At 31.9% G+C, this 20,056-nt stretch overlaps 1 long non-coding RNA gene across 2 annotated transcripts in view; it reads right to left on the bottom strand.

Moving 5' to 3' along the window:
* The window catches only part of LOC145286095 (uncharacterized), a 145,862-nt gene that overhangs the window by 84,099 nt on the left and 41,707 nt on the right, over positions 1-20,056 (bottom strand). For both annotated transcript variants that reach the window (XR_013869098.1, XR_013869099.1), the window contains exon 2: positions 19,477-19,565. This is a non-coding gene — a long non-coding RNA (uncharacterized LOC145286095). The remainder of the gene's footprint in view (positions 1-19,476; positions 19,566-20,056) is intronic.

The following is a 20,056-nucleotide window of genomic DNA, read 5'->3' on the forward strand; positions in this document are numbered from 1 at the left end:
AACATCTGGGCAACGCCGGGCACCCACGCTAGTCATAACATAAAAAAAAATCATGGCAATCATAACATAAAAAAATTTCATGGCAATCATAACATTAAAAAATTCATGGCAATCATAACATAAAAAAATTCATGGCAATCATAATATAAAAAAAATTCATGGCAATCATAACAAAAAAATTTCATGGCAATCATAACATTAAAAAAAATTCATGGCAATCATAACATAAAACAAAATTCATGGCAATCATAACATAAAAAATATTCATGGCAATCATAACATTAAAAAAATAAGAAAGAAAGACTAAACTCAACTAAAGAAGAAATGAGAGTTTGCTTATCACGCAATTAACGAAATATTAAAAAAAAAGAAAAAAGCAGCACAACCACAGGTTTCGTTCATATAATAAAAGTAAACGTGCATGTGTTGGATCGCTTCAATAATCATGTATGCAGAATTAACTGAAGAATTTAGAAGAGACTTAATCTTAATAATAACTTATAATAATGAAAAGAAAGAATTTCTTTTACTTTTAAATTATATTCCTTTATTATTTAATAATTAAGATGAAACAGAGAGAGAGAGAGAGAGAGAGAGAGAGAGAGAGAGAGAGAGAGAGAGAGTTTTGTCTTATTTTCTTATCAATTAGATTTGCTTTCTTTTCGTTGTTGTTTTTTTATCAATGGAGAAACAGAGAGAAAGTTTTGTATTGTTTTGATGACTTTGGAGGAGTGTTCTCATCTGGAATGCCAACGTTTTCACCAATATAATCTCTGATCTTCTTCAGGTGCATTGTCTTCAACTCAAAAATCTTTCAGTCGGATTTGGAATTTCGAAAGGAACCCATTGTATGAGAGTAGCTTGTTCTCGTTCCACCAGCCATGGTCTTAAGTAATTTGTAATTGTATTTTCAGTTGATCACAATATGGTCGTCTTCAAGTCCAATGTAAACAAGTTCTTGATGAGCCGTTCCCCTTAAGTAATCCAATTTACCAAATTTATACTGCTAACGATTCCTATAATATTGTCCCATTGACTACTGTACAATCTTTAACCCTTATCCTTGAGTGGCCTCTTAGCCTTGATAAGTGATGACTCTCATGTAAAAAAAATCAAAAAACAAAAAAACTTCTTAGTATCGCTTATACTGAGGATTGAACCTTCAGAACACAGTTATTCAGAACTAATAATTACTTAACAAGGTCCTTGCAATGAGAGAACAGAAGTTTAAATATCCAAATAATCCAAATTATCAATCTTCATGTTAAAAATTATCAAACCTCATTTCAAATTTGTCTTCTTTTTTTTTTTATTGATTAGTTTCGTTTCAATAATCTCAAGTAGAGAATAAGGATTAAACTGGGAAGCTGTTGCTTGTACTAAATAAACTGCAGAGTTGAGCTGAATAGAAACGTGTTAAGTTCATATTTATGTGTTTTTCTAAGTGTGGCATAATGATGTTATGTACTCTTCACTACGACATTGGTAAAAAAAAGAGAGAAACATTACAGCATGCAGAAATACAATGAGATCAATTGAAGTAGTTACTTGAGCTGTGTTGTTCGTAGTGAGAAAGGCTTATTTGTTTGATATTTGTGGTATATTAGATAATATGGTATAGTAGCTAAGTGAATTGAAATAGCATTTTTTTGTGAGTCTGTCACTCAACTTCGAAATAGTATTTTGTTGGTCTGTCACACTTAATTTTAAAATAGTATTTTGCTGGTCTGTCACACTTAACATTAAAGTAGTATTTTGCTGGTTTGTCACTCTTAACGTTGACATAGTATTTTGCTGGTCTGTCGCTCTTAACTTTTAAATGGTATTTTGCTGGTTTGTCACTCTTAACTTGAAAATAGTACTTTGTTGGTCTGTCACTCTTAACTTTGAAATAGTACTTTGTTGGTCTGTCATACACAACTTTGTAATAATATTTTGTTAGTCCGTCACACTCAACTTTGAAATGATATTTTGTTAATCTGTCATGTTCAACGTTGAAAAATAAATTTTTTGGTCCGTCGCGACTTACTTCATAATGCCATTTTTGTGGCTTAGACAAGGTTATTTTTTTTAAAAGAATTTTTGTTGGTCTGTAAAGCTTAGCTCTGAAAATAAACTTTTGTTGATCTGTCATGCATAATTATTATATTTCTTTGTCTGTCATGCCTAGCTTTGAAATAGCATTTTATTTGGTCTTTCATGCCTTACCTTATAATAGCATTTTTGTTGGTTTGTCATTTATAACTTTTAAATACATTTTTGTTAGTCTATCCTGCTCAACTTTGAAATAGCAATTTGTTTGTCTACCACACTTAACTTTAAAATAGTATTTTTTCTATTACACTTAATTTGAAATAACATTTTTCTTTGTCTGTCACACTTACTTTTGAAATAGTATTTTTGTTTGTCTGTTATACCTTACTTTATAATAGCATTTTTGGTAATCTATCCTGCTCAACTTTGAAAGAGAACGTTTGGTGATCTGTCATGTCTTATTTTATAATAGCATCTTTGTTGGTCTGTCAGACTTAACTTTTAAAAGACAATTTTGATCATTTTCAAATAACATTTACAAAACAAAACTCATAGATCAAATGGGCGCATGTTAAGAATATCCATTTCTGTTTAAAAGGCAATTTTTATGAAGTCAGACTGAACAAGAACGGAAGATTTTGGTATTAAAAATGACTCTAAAATTAATCTTTGCTAAAAAAAAATTATGTAGAATTAATTTTTCTAGAAAAAATACTTTTAAAATCATTCGTTTTTTACCAAAGATCATTCTTGACAAAAAAGGTAACTTTTGTGATGTTTCAAGCTTGTTTTATTTTTTTTTAATGGAATGAAAACATATAAAAAACAAAATTGAATAAATAAGAAATAATTTATTTTATAATCTGTACTTGCACATAAAAATGGAAATGAAACATGCATAGGAAGGCATACATTTTCACTCTTGCTCTCACACGGACATACACATGCACACACAAAGCTGTATGATTGAATTTGTTTTCGTAGTATATATGTTGTATGAAAACATCTTGAAAATAAATCTTTGATTGAAATGTGTCTAGAGATGATTTGCATTATAGCTAATATCTTAAAAGGCAAATATTTATGCTTGTTCAGTTCACACATACATACTAGCAGGCAGAAAATAAAATACGCTTAAATATGATATTTTAATTCATGCAGATTTCGTAATCATTATTATAGAACCAGTTTTCTATTGATTATTATATTGTACCCAATATATGGTAGAGATTTCAAAATTAAAATAAAATATGACTTGGGTGCCATCAGCTAGAATCAAAACTAAAACATATAGCACCCCAGTTTTTATGTTACTGTTTTCACTGTCGCCAGAAGGATAAAAAAAAAAAAAAAAAAAATGAACTGACTTCAACATGTAAATATATATTTGCATGTGTGTAGAAGAGCACTTTAAGTCGATTTAAACATTCCAAGTTCCAATTTATAAAATGTTTTGACCCCTTAGCGATTTTACCGACTAAAGATCAAATCGAATTTGTTCCACAGGTCCAAATCCTCTATATATCAAGTTTCAAGTCTATGGACCAAAACTTGACAGAGGAGTTTGATATAGACCGTTTCTAAGACAGACAGACAAGGTCACACACACACACACACACACACACACACACACACACACACACACACACACACACACACACACACACACACACACACACACACATATATATATGTATAATATATATATATATATATATATATATATATATGATCGCCGGTAGTAAAATGGAAAATAGTAAGACAAGTAAACACATGTAGACCTAGCCGATCCATGTAGATCATGCCTTCATGAAAAATTTGCTATCCTATACTTTAAAGAACCCCAACATCTATTAAACTGCAGCAGAGAAATTGCGAACAACTGTGTACACAGGATAAACTATACTCTAGGATAGCGATACAAAATAATTTTAAAATTAACAATAACAATAGAAAATAAATAAATAAAATAAACATACATATACGTAAATTATCATATATATATATATATATATATATATATATATATATATAAACTAACATAATATTAAAGAAAAAAAAACACATTTAACTACATCTAGGTTTAAAATATCCCTAGATATCTACACTTCCTACTAAAAAAGCACACACAAAGGGAGAGTTGAGCCCAAGGTCAACTGGGCCTTTGTCCTGTAAGTGCCTGCCCATTCGCTGATTAGGAGGGGAGCGGTGAAAACTAGGAAGCTGATTAGCTAACTAAAAACTCAATATAATGTGTGTATATAAAAACACAAGACAACCACAACTCTTCGCATAAGCCTGACGAATCCTAGCGCAGATGAAACGTGGAATATTCTGTGTAGCTTAATTGCCATATATATTTTTTATAACTTACTATATATATATATATATGCACAAATCATCATATAATGATTAGATCACTCTGACAGATGTTGAAAAACAATTAAAATAAATGTTTAAATTTCAACAGTATTTCTCATGGTTAACAGTGGCTGAATGGATTTGGTCCTTGCTAATGGAGTCAGAAATAGCTCCATTGCCAGGATCAAATCGGTCGACCAGTGTTAATCATGACACCTTGCACTGATGATTCCTGAAAGGATGAAACACTAGTGTCTGTATTTCATTATTATAGTAAATAATTATATATATATACGTGAGAATGTGTGTGTGTATGAGGACACTTCTCAACCTATATACTCAACACATTTTTGATCTACGGACTTGAAATCCGGTATATAGGATGTTCAAACATGTGGAAAACTTTTAAATTCACTTTCATCCAGAAAAACGGGTTGCTACGGGGGTCAAAATTGAAAAATTGATAGGTGGGAGGCCACCGGATCTTTATCTGTTTTCAACTGTTTCACGACTGTGCATGGTCATGAAATATGATAGCTTCCTTATGTTAAGTATGAGTTGGTTTGAAAACACTCTTTCAAAATCATTTTAAGCTGGTGTAATGGTTATGGTACTTGACTCACTATCTTTAGGTTTTGGTTTCGATTTCAGTATTTTTTTACTTACCAGAAGTGAACTGTTTAGAAAAAAAACATAATAATCGGATGCACGTGTTCCAGTTTCTGTCCGTTTTACTTTCATTTTTTTTTTTAAAGAATTTAACGTTACTTTTAATATCTACGACATTTCTGTTTATAATAAAAAAAAAAATTTACATCAATTAAAATATAGTATTTATGCTTATTTTACGACCGGGCAACGCTGGATACACTTTCTAATATATCCATAAAAGTGAGAATGTGTGTGTGTGTGTGTGTGTGTGTGTGTGTGTGGACACTTTCAACATATATGCTCAACAAAGTTTTGATCTGCAGACTTGAAATTTACCATATAAGGTATTGAGACATGTGGAAAACTTTTTAATCGGTTTTCATCTGGAAAAAAGGGCTGCTAAGGGATCAAAATTGGGAAATTGGTACTTCAGTAGGGCATCTGATTTTTATCTATTTATCAATTTTTTCACACGGTTTGAAAACACTTTATAAAGATTGTGTCAAGCTGGTCTAATGGTTAAGGTACATAACTCACTGTGTTTGGGTTTCGATCTCAGCTCGAGTATTTTTTTTTTTGCATACAAGAAGTGAACTGTTTAGAAAAACATAATACTCGCATGCATATGTATCAGTTTCTTTCCGTTTTTTTTTTTTTTTACTTCATTTTTTTAAAGGAATTTAGTGTCATGTTTTATACCGGGTAACGCCGGGTATATCTTCTAATACACACACACACACACACACATATATATATACTCTTTATTTGCTTTTACATAAGCAGTAATATGTTGCTACACAGTTGTGAGCATGTTTCAGTCAGTTAGTTACCAGTAACTAGAGACCTCTTCTGGCGATTCAGCTTATACGAAAGTAAAGTGTGCAATATATATATATATATATATATATATATATATATATATATATATTCAAATGAATGCACATAAATAATGCATGTATGCATATATGATACATTGTGCGCATTTAGACAGCATTTTTTCATTTAAACAAACGTTGTTAAAGATAACAGAGAACTTCTCTTTCATTAAACCTTTTTTTTATTTTTTCAATTTTTCTGATGATCTTTTTAGTGTGTAGATCGAAAGAATTAATATAAGTTCCATGTATAGTTTGAAGTTGACCCCGTTGGTGCTTTTCGTCTTTCCAAGAAGACATCATCAGGAAGGATGTGTGAATATTATTTGCGAGAAGACCTAGTAGTTTTTTTTTTTATCGTAGCAATGGTGAATGCATACAAAGCTATGAGCCCCCAATGTCGAAGTGAGGAGTGCTCAGTTCTGTGATAGTACTAGTGGGTGGTCGTTATATACACATATGATACATGTATACATTCATCGTGGAATAGGAACAGCTCTCCCAAAGCACAACTGCTTTCTCTCTCTCTCTCAGGATTCAGAAAAAAGAGAAAGATCTCATCAGCTTATCTGCTATATGTGTCACTACCGACATCCTGTTATGATGCAATATCCTGACATAACACCTTAACTTTAGTTTGACTTCTAATGGAAAATTCCACATTCTGGCTTAACTACTTTCACACGGAATGTTCTATTTTAAATCTTATTTTTATAACCCCTTTCCCCGCACGTAAATATTGCTGGCCTAACACACTTCTTAGCAGAATGGCATTGTTCAACTTCCATGAACAAAGATGTAGACATTCTGCATATACAAGTTGTATTCTTCTGATACTCTACTCACCCAATTGTTATTTTAACTTCTTATCTCAATGGTTATAGAAAGACATTTTTTCCAGGCAAAAATATTGACTTTTCAGCTCACTTTTAAAAGTTGTCCGCTTAAAAATTAAAACATTGTAAATGAGGTTAACAATAAAAGTTGCCTTTTAATTAATTTATTGTCTCATTCTATTAGTTTGCCCCATTTTCATTTTCAGTCATGGTCATTTTATGAATCGTAAACTTACATAATCATATAAAAATACACAATACTACTACTACTACTGCTACTACTACTACTACTACTACTACTACTACTACTACTACTAATAATAATAATAATAATAATAATAATAATAATAATAATCTGGACAAGTGCGAAGAGAACTGGGACCTTGGGGAGGCTTAGTGCCACTCAAATTCCAGTATAAACCAATGGCCACTACCAGCGAGAAATCAATGGTAAGAGGCTGTTGCGATGATGCAAATTTATTTGCAAATGCTATCGAAGGAGGTGGAGAGAGCTGGACGTCTGGGGAGACTTGTTGTCCCTCAGCTTCCAGAGAACACCACAGGTCTCCAATCAGATCGTTTGCTGACTTGTGTGAAAGCTCCATGTGAGCCAATAATAATAATAATAATAATAATAATATATGATAATAATAAAAATATATGATAATAAAAATATATGATAATAAAAATATATAATAATAAAAATATAGGATAATAGTAAAATATGATAATAATAAAAAATACAAGATAATAATAAAAATATATGATAATAATAAAAATATATACTAGTAATAAAAATACTCAATAATGATAAAATATAGGATAATAATAAAAATACAGGATAATAATAACAAAATACAGGATAATAATAAAAATATTCGATAATAATAAAAATATATGATATTAATAAAGATAAACGATAATAATAATAATAATAATAATAATAATAATAATAATAATAATAATAATAATAATATGATTAATTAAATTGTCGCGGTTTCCACCAAAAGAAATCGCTCACCAAAAAAAGATATAATTCAAAACGTAATAACTACACCCAACGACCCTTGAACACGTACTTTAACGTGAATAATTATTCCGTAGAACTCTGAATAGTACAATTCCTGCTAGAATAATATTCACACCTTTCCCAGCTTCAATTTGATATGACACATGAATATAAACCTCAAACAGATGACTCCCTATAGCACTTTAAAGACAAAAACAAACACAAATCAAGAACAAAAAACACTGACCAGTGCTGCAAAGTCACGATGTCTACAACTACGTCCGCAGGACGAGTATAAATACAGCGTTTTTTTTGTTCAATAAGTAGTCAGCCACGGCTAGACCGCCGCACAGCGAGGTTGGGCCAACAGGTCAACAGCCTGACCCAACTCATCAGCAGCAGCAGTCGTCATGTCCATGCAGAATGGTTTAGACTACCTCCCCAACAACGCCGACGCACTCGATTCCAAAAACAAAACCCCACCCCTTCACAGTTGAGACCCCTATATGTAAGAGAGCCATCTACTCCAGTAGTTTCTTCCTCAGAACCGTTGGACTTTGGAATTCCCTTCCGAGTTCCTGCTTACCCAACTGTACTGACATGCAGAAGTTCAAGTGTAATGTGAACCGACATCTTGCTGCCCAACTCCCCACATAGTACCCCTGTAGCTTATGTCCCTGATAGTAGCCCCCTACAGCAAAGTCGCAATGTGCCTTGTTTGGGGTGAAATTGCAATAAAAAAAAAAGAAAAAAAACCATGCACATAAGCAGACGACTTTATAGAAAGAGAGCAGCCTCAATCTCAAGGTCATAAAGGAGCTTTGATAGCAGCACGGTAGCAAATTAAAAGTCTGATCTGGAGAAGAAGTAAACAAAATCAAAAAATAGCAGCAGGTGTATTTCACATATTGATTTCATTTGTTTGGAAACTAGCCTGTCACTCAGTTCTAGTCGATCCTCATTGTAAAGAATTTTCTATTGCAATAACTGGTGCTTGTTGAAAACATGTTGCCCTGATCTGTTCGTCTGTCAAAGTTTTATTCAATTAAAGGATGATTGACTTTTGTTTTTTTTTGTCCTGTAGGAGTTTGAGTACACATAGTACTCTGGTCCAGTTCTATTTATTATAGTGCCATAATAGATTTAATTAGTAGATACATAAGTAATGTCAAGGATATTAATATACAAACAATCCTTCTATATATGCTCCTTTTTTGTCATATTTCTTTTTACTAATGTGTCAGCGTTTTTTCAAGGTCAAAAGACTACTCGAAGATAGCGGTTAATAAAATTGTAAGTTATAGAATAGAACCTTGAGAAATTTGTAGACAATAGATAACATGATCATGATTTGATTATTTAAACAAATGGCTAGACAAGAATTTGTTAATATTAGACGAATACAATCATGTTGTAGTTAGCTGGGAAGCAGCACAGAAAGAAACTTTTTTAATGGAAGTGTAATGAGTAATTGAAAGTAAGGTTCCTTATTTGTGATTATCTCCCCTTTGGAGAACTAACTCTTCTGTAATTACTAACACGATAAAAGTCTGTATTAACACATGTAACAGTATTCTAATCAGGATAAATCTTGCTCAGTTCTACTGTTGTTCTTGTTTCTTATTACAATTCTGCTTAGAATCAGTATAAAACAACTGGTGCACCTATAATAATTCGATGTGCAACCTGAGAGTCCTAATTCTGAAAAACGCTAAACTCATTGACAAGTGATGTTTGGAAACTTTTTACAATCATTCTATGCTGAAAATCCACAAAAGCCAGACTCCTAACTAATTATTGTCTCACATGATACGCAAAATAATTAAAAAAAAAAGGTACTGCTTTTGAAGCAGCTATTGCAGTGCTACCTGCTGCCTACAGAAAATTCCAAGGCGAAATATTTTTTGTAATACCTACTCGCTGCACACCAACAATAAAATGATGAATAAATTGGTGCAAAAAAAAAAAAAAAAACCGAATCCTAAGCAAGGTTTGTAACTTTTGGTAAATACATATTAAAGAAATCAAGAACAAACACATTATGGATGCTTTTTTTTTAATTATTAACAGGCTTCAAAATGCTTCTGTAAGACAACTACTTGAAAATAAATATCTTAATCTCAGAACAGCCTTGTGCGTTTCAGGTTGCTCAAAATCAGTTAGTTTCTACTTACGGTCTGATATGATCGATGCTGCTTTAAGCAACGCGCACTCTTCTTGTTTGTCTCCTTCTTATGTGTATAATTCATGAGTAATTCCTCTGTGACTTCTTTCTCTCTAGATTAATAATAATAATAATAATAATAATAATAATAATAATGCCAAAAGAACTGGTACCTTGGAGAGGCTTATTGCCACTCAAACTCCAGTGGAGACAAATGCCCGCTGCTAGCAAGAAATCAATGGCAAGCAGCTGTTGCGATAATGCAAATTCATTTGCTAATGTTATCGAAAGGGGTGGAGAGTACTAGAAATCTGGAGATACTTGTTGTCACTCAGCTTCCAAGGAACACCACAGGTTGTTCTTAAAGAGAAATTCTTTATGACCTGTGTGAAAGCTCCTTGTGAGCCAATAATAATAATAAGGAAAACCCTCGAATTCAAAATCTAATCTACATGAATGACAAATGCTAACCGGTCATATAGAAAATGTAACAGAAGTAAAACAAAAATGTAACAAAAAAAACTGAAACAATAAAACTGTAGGTTGAATATTCCCCATCCCCAAAATTGCAGTGCCAACATCAGATAGCACCACACCAAATAGTTGAAGAGTCAAAGAGGATGGAAAGACCAACGAATGGAAGCATTAACCAGTCCTCTACTAGATGGGTGCGAAGGAAAGTAGGACCTTCGGAAGGCTAATTGCGATCCAAATTCCAGTGAAGACCAATGATCATTGCCAGCAAGAAGTCAATGGTAAATGATTGTTGTGATAAGGCAGATTAATTTGCAAAGGTTATTGAAAAAGAGGAAAAGTTTTGGCAATATGGGGAGATTCATTGTCAGTGAGTAATCACTACTAATGACTTGTGTGAGAACTAATAAGTACAAATAATAATAATAATGATAATGATAATAATTATATTAATAATAATAATAATAATAATAATAATGATAATAATAGGAATGATATTGATAATAGTAATAATAATAATAATGATGATGATAATCATAATAATAATAATAATGATAATAATAGTGATAATAATAATAATGATAATAATGATGATAATAATACTACAACTAATAATAATGATAATAATAATAATGATAATAATAATAATAATGATAATAATAATAATGATGATAATAATAATAATAATAATGGTATTATTATTAATAATAATAATAATGATAATGATGATAATAATAATAATAATGATAATAATCATGATATGATAATACTACTAATAATAATGAAAACAATAATAATAATAATAATAATAATGATAATAATAATAATAATAATGATAATAATGATGATCATAATAATAATAATGATAATAATAATAATGATTATAAAAATAATGATTACAATAATAATAATGATGATAATAATAGTAATAATGATTATGATAATAATAATAATAATACTACTAGTAATAATGTTAATAATAATAATGATGATGATAATAATCATAATAATAACGATTATAATAATAATAACAATAATAATCATAGTATTAATAAGAAAATAATGATGATTATAATAATGATGATGATGATAGTAATAATAATGATAATAATAATAAAAATGATAATAATAATAAAAATGATAATAATAATAAAAATGATAATAATAATAATAATAACAATAATAAAGATATTAGTAATAATAATGATGATGATGATGATGATAATAATAACAATGATATTTATGAAGATAATAATAATGATGATAATAGTAATAATGATGATGATAATAATAATAATAATGATAATAATGATGACCATAATAATAATAATAATATGTTAATAATAATGATGAAAATAATAATAATGATAATAATAATAATAATAATAATAATAATAATGATATTAATAATAATGGTGATGATGATGTTCATCATCATAATAATGATATTAATAATAATAATAATGATAATAATAATAATAATAATAATGATAATAATAATAATAATAATAATGATAATGATAATAATAATAATAATAATAAAAATGATAATAATAATAATGATAATAATTATTACCATAATAATAATAATGATAATAATAATGATCATAATAATAATAATGATGATAATAATAATAATGACAATAATAATGATAATGATAATTATAATAATAATAATGATAATAATAATAATGATAATAATAATGATATTAATAATAATAATAATGATAATAATAATAATAATAATAATAATAATAATAATAATAATAATAATAATGGTAATAATTATATTGAAAAAAACAAAACAGAAAACAGAGAGACAAACGACAAAACGAGAAAAGAGAAGTGAGAAGAGAAACATTCCACGGAAGATTCGTAAGAATGACAAAAGATGAGAATAACGAAAACACCTGAACATGGATGCGAAAAGGGCATATAAACCGAGAAACTGAATCTCTAATAACTGCAGCACAAGATAACTCGATAAGAACCAACCATATCAAAGCAAGGATCGATAAAACACAAGAAAACAGCAAATGCAGATTCTGTGGACAAAGGGACAAAATGATAAACCATATAGTAAGTGAATGCAGCAAACTTGCCCAAAAGGAATACAAAAACAGGCATGACCAAATGGGGAGGGCGGTGCACTGGGAATTGTGTGAACGACTGCATTTTGAGCGTACAGACAAATGGTACAAGCATAAACCCGCACCAGCACTCGAAAACGAGAATCACAAAATCCTATGGGACATGAACATACAGACGGACAAGCCCATCCAAGCAAGAAGACCAGATGTCATAATAATTAACAAGAAAGAAAAATCCTGTCAAATCGTAGACTTTGCTGTCCCAGCTGACCACAGGGTGAGTATGAAAGAAAAGGAAAAAACGAAGCTAGCCAGAGAGTTAAAAGGGATTTGGATGATGAAGAAAATCCAAATAGTATCGATAATACTAGGAGCACTAGGAACAATTCCAAAAAACATCGAAAAAAGAATGTCAGAAATTGGAATCAGAGGAATAACTGCAAAAGTACAACGACTAACGATAATGAAAATGACTGAAATATTAAGAAAAACCCTTGAATGCGGAGAATAATACAAGAACACAATATAACGAATGAGCGTTACAGGAAATGAAGAACACCGAAGCTGCACATCTACAAGTTCTACACCCCCATCATGCATCCCATCCATTGTTTCATCACCGTTCCCCCTCCCAATAAAAAAAGTGATACCAAAGAGCCGAGAAGGGTCAAGAAGGACTGAAAGACCGAGGAGAGAGCGCTAGCCAGACCTCGGCTAGACAAGCGCAAAGAGAACTGGAACCTTGGAGAGGCTTAGTGCCACTCAAATTCCAGTATAAACTAATGGCCACTGCCAGCGAGAAATCAATGGTAAGAGGCTATTGCGATGATGCAAATTCATTTGCAAATGCTATCGAAGGAGGTGGAGAGAGCTGGACGTCTGGGGGGACTTGTTGTCCCTCAGCTTCCAGAGAACACCACAAGTTTCCAATCAGATCATTTGTTGACTTGTGTGAAAGCTCCATGTGAGCCAATAATAATAATAATAATGATAATGATGATAGCAATAATAATGACAATAATAATAATGATGATAATGATGATAATAATACTAATAATAATAATAATAATAATAATAATAATAATGTTGCGATAATGCAAATTTATTTGCAAATGTTATCGAAAGAGGTGGAGAGTACTGGAAAATCTGGGGAGACTTGTTGTCACTCAGCTTCCAGGGAACGCCACAGGCTGTTTTCAAGGAGAGATCTTTGATGACCTGTGTGAAAGCTCTTTGTGAGCCAATAATAATAAAACGGGAAATTCCGCACACCACAAACTCTTCAAAGCTGCCGATGACATTTTTGTGGCGTCAGTCTGAACCTACGATTTTCTTCTCTGGTTAGAGATGCTAGGTTTCACAAATGTCAGGAGTTAGGACATTTTTCTAAAGTCTCTAGGTTTACATTTTCTAAAAATAATTTTTCTACAAGTTCTACCACTTCTTCTATGGTAGCTATCATAATAGCTGTATTTCAAAAAGTATAATACCGATTAAAATTAATGGTGCTTCTATCAATGGATTAATTGAAACCGACAGCTCTGATAATTATATTAATTTTAATATTGTGAAAGCTAATCACTGGACAATTTTTCCCTCTTCAATATTTAAAATATATATCCTACTTACAGAATTATATTTGACAATTTCATTTTGCGTTAAATAATCCACAGATGGTTGATATGTCGTAAAACAATCAACCCATTAGATACGTAAAATGATTGTGTGATGGGAAAGCTATAACCATGCAAATATTTTTCCTTTTTTTCTCACTAGACAAAACTTCCATGAGCAGAATTTCCTTCTAAGAACTATAGGAGTTACAGAGAACTATTTTCTGGTCAATCAATGCCCCTGCCCCACCCCGAGTTCTTCGGCCACAAGCTATCAGTTAACAGGGCGCATTGATTCATCTGCTCCCTAAAAAGTTTTGAGGGAACGTCAGTCAGTCAGGACCGGACTTTCAGCCAAGCAACACCTCTTCTCTTGTCCCCTGTCCACTGGACATCTTGCTTTAGCATTGATGGCCTCCACTGGAGACAACTGCTATCAGATGGGGACGTCTGGCCGACGATGACCTCAAAAAGAACTTTCTGTTCCTTCTTCCTTTCCTGCAGTCCAACCTGCCAGTTCGTGCAACAAATAAATATTTCAAATTGTTACTGTTAAAAAGTTTGTTGTTCTTCTGTGCTGTGTCCTTTAAATATATTTTATTAGGAAGGTAAAACAATTACCTTTCCTAAAGAACTACTCGTCTGTGGAACGCAATACCACAGGGCCGCTTCCAAGCTGACTACAACATAATGGTTTTCAAGTCCAATGGTAACAAATTCTTGTTGAGCTGAAAACAATGGCATTTTACCCAATTTCAACAATCATCTCCAATTCTCAAGGTGTTTGTTTCACTGTCCATCTAACAACTTACTGACTCTTATCCTTGAGTGGCCTTCAGACCTTGATAAGCAATGACTCATTAGTACAAATAAAAGCCTTTTTGTTTGCATCAGAGTACAGTAAAATATAATTCAATGTCATCAATATTTGGATTATCATTAATCTTTGGTCAGAGGTTTAGTATGATAAATTAAGGTACGACAAATAGCTTCTGTTAATTCTTTATTCATGAGAAATGTAGGCACGTCACTCGAGCAACCTAGGATTCCTAGTTTAAGAACAAGAAACAACCGATTTTAATTTAGATGGACTGACATGTTTTATTTTTTTTTCACTTAAAATCTTAGTAAAAAAAAAAAAGTTTTCTTTTCAGACTGATGGGGGGGGGGGCTGAGATTAAAGGGAATTAAATCATTTGTTGATATATTTGCATTTCATTATCATTTTTTGGTAAACATTTACTATTAAAAAAAAAAACACTATATAAAAAAATCATTTATAATCATGAAAAAAAGGAAACAAATATTTCCCCTAAGTCTGAAAAAGAAAAAAAAAATGTTTTTCTTTTGCAATGGTTTTAAGCGAAAAAAACCCAAAAAACAAACAAAAAAAAACAAAAACTGCAGGAGCCATTATTTGTCATGTTTTAATTTGTCGTAAATAAACAGTAAAAATCGATCTATCGAGTTCATTACGTTTTGGGGTGAAATCTGTACAACATTTTAAGTTAAGCAATCAGCTACGAGGCCAATTCCATGAGAGAGAGAGAGAGAGAGAGAGAGAGAGAGAGAGAGAGAGAGAGAGAGAGAGAGAGAAAACAACAACAACAACAACAACAACAAACATAATGCGGCATTTCTGAATAACAAATTTATGCTGACATGCAAACATAACAGCAAAAATTCAGATGAAACATAATGTCGTTACTTCCTCTTCTGTCTCATCTAAAGATAATAAATGCTCGGTAGACAATGATATTCAAACTCTCATAACTTCTGTCATTTCAATTCGTTAAAACAAATATTGAGATTTAAAACAAACCTAGAATTACTCATCAAATATGCATTTATTGCTAAAAGAACGGTTAATATTTCAAGAGTAAACAGAGACTGACTCATTAATTATTTTCTGTTCAATCCGAATGTTTACTGCTGAAAATATATTTTTAATTTGAGCGTGGCATATACAATATACATGTAATTACAGAGCATATAATGAATAAATGACAAAAGTAGATATTCCAAATTTCAAAATGTTGACCATCTTACAATTTATTCCTTTAAATATGCTGACATGCACAATTCTTGACAGCACCTGTTTCGGAGCGCAACATCATTCATTTAATTATTATATCAATCAATGAATTTATTCTGCCTTTAACTCATCAGAAGACAAACCTACTTAAAGAAATAAATGATCAGCATCTTGAAATTTGGAATATAGACTTTTGTCGTTTTTTTGTTATATGCTCTGTAATTACATTGAGCTTCATAAATAAAAGGATTGGTATAAATAAAAGGTGAAATATAATTGAAAAAATCATATTTCTACATATATATATATTTGACATTGACTTGGGGTTATTAGCTGGTTGGATGACCGCATCCCTTGTTGAGACGAAGTAGGTTCATTTCGCAGTCGGATTTCGGCGCGGTTTACTTGATCTGTGTTGGTTAATTGAAATTCTTGTGTGCAGGGCGTTTGCTCAGTTGGTAGAGTGCTTGCCTTGCATGCAAGAGGCTCAGGTTTCGAATTCTGAGTTCGGATGTGTCTAACTGATGAGCCCAAATGAGGACGAAACTCGAGTCTTGGACTTCCGGTTCTTTGACTGTCATGGCTCTTGTGGGCTGCGACGTTGTTTGGCTGTGGAATTTATTATATATATATATATATATATATATATATATATATATAAGCCTGACGAATTCTCACAAGAATGAAATGCGGAATATTCTGTGTAGCTTAATTGCCATATATATTTTCATAACTTACTAATATATATATTGTGCAGCGAACCTTAGCATGAATTCTTTTTCAATCCTGGGTCATACTCACTCATTATTTCATTTAAAGATCTTGGAGACTGTTCATGTTCGGTCAAGAAGGCCTTCCCTCTGTAAACAGAAGGAATGCCTTTTGGGTTTGAGAGTGATTAGTCTCTAGGATGTTCGAGTAATATAACGTTGCTGTATTTCAATCACTTTCCCCCCATTTTTTTCCATACATAACGTAACGTGATTTTATTTGTACATATTTTCAATTCTCATTCATTTTTTTTTCTCCAAAACAAATCCCTTAATACAGCTTTGATAAAGTGAAGGCGAAACCGGTCAGCTGACTCCCCCATTTTTTTCTTCTCTTCTCTTCACCCCGTGAACTTCATTTTAAACGTTTTTAATCATGAATTTAAGTCTTCTCTTCACGTTTGCATTATATATATATATATGATTATATCCACAGCCAAACAACGTCGCAGATCAAAAGAGCCATGACAGCCAACAAACCGGATTTGTTGGCTGGCATGGCTCTTGTGAGCTGTGACGTTGTTTAGCTATGGATGTAATTATATAACCTCTCACATTCTGAAAATTATATATCTTTTATGTAAATATTTCTATGTTCCTTAACCACACTTTTTTTTCAAAAGAGAGCTGACTCTTAATAAAAGAATAAGAGCTATTTTTTCTGAGTGATTGTTTAAGAACTAGATTCCTTAGCCCATTAAAAATGAACAAAAGTTATATAAGTTGACTTAGACTGAGTGCATTATGCTAAATTGATGTTTGTATATGATTAAATTTATGCTCAGTTTTGCATTAAATACTAATCTCTATTAATCCCTATTAACCCAAACTGTGCATAGAACAAATACCATAATACTTAGTTCGCTTCACCTTATCATAAAGGTTCATACAAAATTACAGCCAGATTGATCTAGTAGGTTTTGAGAAAAAACATGGAATGGGCAGACAGATAAACATACAGACAAGCTAAGAACAATATAACATATATAATAAAAAGATATCAAACACTAGCTATACCGACCCGACACTGCCCGGGATCCATTATGTTCAAATCTTTAATGTAAATATCTCTATGTTCCTTAACTACACATGTTTTTTAAAGGCTGACTCTTACTAAAACAATAAGAGTTGTTACTCTGAGGTGATTATTTAAGAATGTCTATATTAAAAAATTAGATTGCAACAAAATATGTTATTTTATTGCAAATGACATAGCAAACCAATAACAAATGAAATCGTCTATTCAATGTGAATGTTAAGCTATGAAAATGCTATTTCTAACTGAAGCGTGACATAAAACTTTTTTTTACTACTAATGAGTCACGACTTATTCAGGCCAAAAGCTATTCAAGGGTTAATAAAATTGCCAGTTGGATAATGAGCTATACTATGAGAGGATTGAAAACGATGGATGGGAAAGATAAAAATTTGATTACTTGCAAGGACGGATGAACAAGTATTTGTTGACATTGGATTTGAAGGTGATCATGTCTAGTCTGTAGGAAAGTAGTCCCACGGCAATGTGTTCTATGGATGAGAGCTTCTTAGAAAAGAAACTTTGTTTATCGAAACTCCGTTTGGTGTTAAGTACACAGAGGAAGATTTTGTTACAGTGTTAAGAAGTCAAGTTCTTATTCCGACTGTTTCACAGAGGAGTACCAAAGATTGGAGCTCAGTCGAGCACCTACCATGGAAATAGCGACAGAGTAGAGAAAAACTAGCAACGTCTGTTCTTTGAAAAAGGAGTTGTAGGGAAGAGAAGAACTTATCTCCCACTAGATTGCAAATTCGACTTTGTGTTGGTAGATAGACAAAATCTCTTATAACATAACAATCCAAAGAAAATGCTATTCCAAACAAAACACTGACAGATAGATAAATTTGATGTACATGAGTATAAACAATCTCCTTTAATACTTTTATTCATGAGTACATCTTTGTTGCACCACACAATGAATGTTATTTTTTTATTTATTTATTTATTTTTAATTTTACACAGGCATCACCACATTATCAAGGCCAAGAGGCCACTCAAGAATAAGGGTTAAAGAGTTACAGTAGAAATTGGACAATCATTAGTAATGAAAATTCGATAAATTTGTTAACTTATATGGAATGGCTCATCAAGAACCTATTTACGTTAGACTTGAAGACAACCATATTGTAGTCAGCCGGAAAGCAGGAAAACGGAAGACAATTCCACAGGCGTGCAGTTCTAAGAAAGAAGCTTTGTTCATAGAATCTACGTTTAGGTTTAGGCACAGATAAAGTAGACGAGTGTTTCTTGTGAAAGTTTGGCGAGGGGGGGACCATAGACTGAAGCTCAGTCGAACATTTTCCATGAAAATAACGATACATCAGAGACAAACTCGCAACATCTCTTCTGTGAGATAGAGGTTACAAGGAAGAGAAAAGGACATCTACGAGGCTACGAAGTCTATTTTGAACTCTATCAAGGCAGGACAAGTCCTTTTTAGCAGCTCCTTCCCAGATTTGGCAACAGTATTCCATCCTTGGACGTACCTGGCTCTTATATAGATAGAGAATTTATTGTCAAAACTTACCTCAACATTTCTTTTCATCCTTAAATTCTCTTTGCACATTTAGAATATTTTATCTCTTCAGTGTCTCTCTCCATACACTTAAAATACACCTGTAAGAAGAAGAATGTCCATTTTGTAAGGTTCGTTTAGTAAGAATTAAAAAAAAAGGGGTCTTACCATTGATAAAGTTGTTACCGTTTGCTCGATTAGAAAGATAAACTGTTTTTCCACATTTTAAATCCATTTTATTCAAACATCGCTTCACCAAACAAACAGCAGGAGACTATGAACAGGTTTTGTAACGAGTTCAAAAGAAACACCATAGCACACAGAGTCGGGCAAGTGCGCGTATATCTGACCAACTGTACAGCGTATTTCAACTGGGACGAGAACATTTCATGTCAGTTCAATTTAACATTTACAATCAGACTGTAAAAAAAAGTGTATGAACAGTTCAGTGGAAGTGCATCCCATTCAAAGTCTTCTGATTGGATAATATATCAATCACTGTATGGAAGAGTGTAAGCTTGCGCAACAGAAAATAGTTCGTCTACGTACAACTGTTACAACCTCATCATAAAAAGATTTTTTTAAAAATTGT

Source organism: Euprymna scolopes, chromosome 10 (genome assembly GCF_053919585.1).
Source record: "Euprymna scolopes isolate OS-2025 chromosome 10, ASM5391958v1, whole genome shotgun sequence".
Taxonomy (NCBI): domain Eukaryota; kingdom Metazoa; phylum Mollusca; class Cephalopoda; order Sepiida; family Sepiolidae; genus Euprymna; species Euprymna scolopes.